This window comes from Pleurodeles waltl, chromosome 8 (genome assembly GCF_031143425.1).
Source record: "Pleurodeles waltl isolate 20211129_DDA chromosome 8, aPleWal1.hap1.20221129, whole genome shotgun sequence".
NCBI lineage: Eukaryota > Metazoa > Chordata > Amphibia > Caudata > Salamandridae > Pleurodeles > Pleurodeles waltl.
The window spans coordinates 1,443,435,308-1,443,439,015 of record NC_090447.1 but is presented as its reverse complement, the minus strand read 5'-3'; positions in this window follow the sequence as shown (position 1 = coordinate 1,443,439,015).

Sequence of the window (3,708 nt, the reverse complement as noted above, 5' to 3'; positions counted from 1 at the left end):
TTACCTCACTGAGAAACCCTTGGCTGGTCACTCACACTATCCTATGAGTCAAGTCTGGAATGGGAGTACTTGGCTCATAGGCTCTTCGAAACCCCATTCACTCCAAAAACCTTCACCCCAGCCCTTCATCTTTTGCCACTAAATTGCTCAGCCTTAAACACTTCACCCTTAAAGCATTCTCCTCTAAACTACGGGTAGTTACTCCACTCCGCCGGCAGAGTTCATGGAGTTTTGCAGTTTCCGCAAAAACTCTACAAACCTCCGATTGGCAGAGTTTACTGCCTGGCGCCCAAGGCCCATCTCTAAATCACGGATCTCAAGATGTCCTGAGCAGGCCTCTGTTGTAATGAGATTCCAAAAGCAAGGTGGAAAAAGGTTTTGTTTATTCTTAGTAAAGTTCCCAGCAACGGAGAGGCTGGTTGACAGGAGCAAGCATAGAGAAGCAACCGACTCGTAAATCAAACAATGCATTCCAAATAGAATACAAAGGAATGATCTTGTGCACAGACGCACGCACGAGGAAATAAAACAAAAGGAAATGAAACAAACGTGGATAAATATAACATTCCTATGAACTGTTTAAAACATGCCTACTTTACAAACTACTACAGCCTCACATCCCTAAACCATTCACCATTTGCCCCTTAACCATTCACTTAACACTTTACAGTAACCCTGTCCTAAAAAGTCCATATCTAACGTGTGTGTTTTTCATTGAATTACTTACAGTGAAATTGCGTTGAGATGGTGAACAGTTCCCTGCACTTTAAAAAAAAAAAACCCTCACAATTATTGAGAGAGGAGGAGAGAGAAACAGAGCAGGGCAGAGAGGGGAAAGAAGAAGTGGGAAATAAGTATAAAAAGAGAGAGAAGGAAATAAAGGAGAGAGGGAGATAAATGGAGAAAGTATGAGGCAGAGCGCTCAAATGAAAGCACACGAAAAAGACAGAAATATGGCGAGAGAAGGAGAGGGATGGCGTGAGAGAGAACGAGACGAGAATGGGAGACAGAAAGATGAGAAGGTAGGGATAAAGACAGAAATAGATAGGTAATCAGAGGTGAAGAAGGTGAGAGAGAAAACGACAGAAGGGTAGAGGACATGCTGACAGGTAATGAGAGAAAATTGTAGCTAGACACGGGCTTCCATCGGTTCTTAATAGGACACCGGAGCCAGAATGACAGAAATGTCATACCAAAAGCAGCCAATGTGAAATTGCCTTCTCAAGCAACGAGATCCAGTTGCGTGAACAGCGGATTGCTTTTATCAGTTGTAAAACAAACTTTGTTTTCCACCGCTATGATATCACCGGGGGAAGGTCTTTCTTGCGATGCAGCAGAAGGGCATCTCTTGTGGCTCTCCACAGCCCAGAGGGAGGCAGAAGAGGTACACGAAGGATGCTCTTTCTGTATCAACCAGCACATTCCCTGTCAGCCGCAAGTATCTCTACTCCTGCCCTCTCAGGGAACTCAAAGAAAGATGAGCTGCTTCTCAAAGATCCCGGCAGCATGGCACGGGCACCCTGCTCCATGGAGAGCAGAGAGCACAGCTTTGGCAAGGAGAGGATGGTTGGTACTATGAATGGTGGAGGCAGCTGGCAGGAGGCCAGAGACTCCACCTTTGGGCGGATGAAGAGGGAGGAAGAGAAGAAAGGGTGGTTTAGGGGTGCTGCAGGACAGCAGGTATTTATTTACTTGGGAAGTGAAGGGGAAGATAATGCTGAGGTTGGTGTGGGAGGCTAGCAGGATGCTTGGAATGATCTGAAGAATGTGGGAGCAAGTACAGCTGGTCATACGATGGTAGGGGTGGGCGGAGGGATACCAGATGGTATACCGGACAGGGGGCTGAGGCAGTGGAGGCTATGTTGTGTATTGCTCCCCCATGACTCCTCTAATTCATGCACAGCTGATGGGAACAGTGGGAGATGAAATAAAGAGGCCTCATGTAAAATCATCCAACTGGATTAGCAGGTAAGTGCGCATTAAACAATATATAAAACTAAGGCATGCACAGGATTTGGCTTTTGAATGGCATTTTCAAACTATTAGTGCTTAATTCTAGGAAACAGAAGAGGTACTGTAAAGCGCTTCTAATGCTACACTGTCATGCCTTTCTTGCATATATGCTGTAGAAATATTTTCTTTTTCTTTTCTGTACACTAGGATGCATGGAAGAATGTACATACTCCAGGGTGTGTCAGCACAGAAAGGTTAGGTAAATAAAGATAAAGCCTGTGACTGAAACCATTTTTGCGTTACTGGTCCTCATAGACTTTGCACTTCAAGGTTTCTCATTGGTTCAAAACATAGTTGTATTTCTTACAAACTGATTAGTTTATTTAATTCAGGGTCTAGCCACTTGGGGCAGGTTTGACAGTAGACAGTATCTGTTTTAATTGCAATTACAGGTTATCTTTAGGTTGCTGTAATGGGAGTGAGAACCTTATAGAGCCTTAAAGTGTCAGGAACTTGATTACAATATAAGTGCTTATAGTCCTTTATGGTAATAATAATATTATAAACCCTTGGGGTTTTCACCATGCAGGTGCAGGTTTATTTATTGCATGGTATTGCTACATTTATATAGAGCTCACCACCCTTATATAGGGCACTTAAGACCATGCCTACATTGGCAACATCCTACGTCACGTAGGGGTTGTGGTTGGAAGGCTGTTGTCATTGTTTTTGACCCTTTGAAGGACGTGTTTGCCTTCCATGGGTGATTACCATTGAGATGTGGTTACTGTGGTAAGGGACATCAGCCTGAGCAGTGTTTGGATGAAGAAGTGTGAGAGATAGACAGGTGGGGTATGGCTTTCAGTAATCTGGCGACTTTGCAGGTCCTTTTATGGTAATTCTTATGATCACAGTTCACTTAGCTAGTTACTGAACTGTGTTGTCCAAATCTGAGATATTGTGTTTAAAAGTTTATGGTATTCAAACAGCAGTCAGGCTGTTGAGTTACCCAGAGCAATACTGAGAGAACACATTAAAGACTTGAGATACCCGAGGACCAACCGAGTCGTACCCCGCACACATGACAGGTGAGCACAAGGGCTACTTTGGCTGCTGCTCTCTGTCCCAAGCCATGTTTATTTTCATCTGCCTGCTTCTTGGTATTCCTTTGCTGGCACTCAGTCTTCTGCTGTCCCTGTCTGGCACTGTCATATACACACACTTACATGATTTCTCAGGACTAAACGCAGAGACTCCAAAGGCCCCAGGGATGTGGGTGAAGCCGTGAGTTACCCTCCTATACTATGCATGCGTGCCCCTGGATGTAGACATGTCTCTCGGATTTGGCACATGTGTGATATGCTTGAGTCAATCATTGTGATACCCAAATGGCTACAGTGGGTGATGAAAGTGCATCGGGGGATGGTAATCAAACTGATTACCCATGCAGTATGGATGCTAAACTAACAGAGATATTTCCCTCGCCTTGGGACTAAGGAAGGCTCAGGCATGAATCACCACCCTGGCCTTATATGTACTATAGGCCACTTGATAATCCTCTATGCCTCCTCCAGACCAATGGAGGAGGACCCAGGTGTTGTCTTGACTTCCCCCGTACAGCCACCGTAAGAATTAGTCATTGAGTGCAAATATGAAGTTCTATGAAGGGGCATGTCTGGTGGCTTCCTGATGGCGGTACAAATGGACACTTCATTCCTGTCTCTTACTTCGATTGAAGTGAGATAGATTAAGATA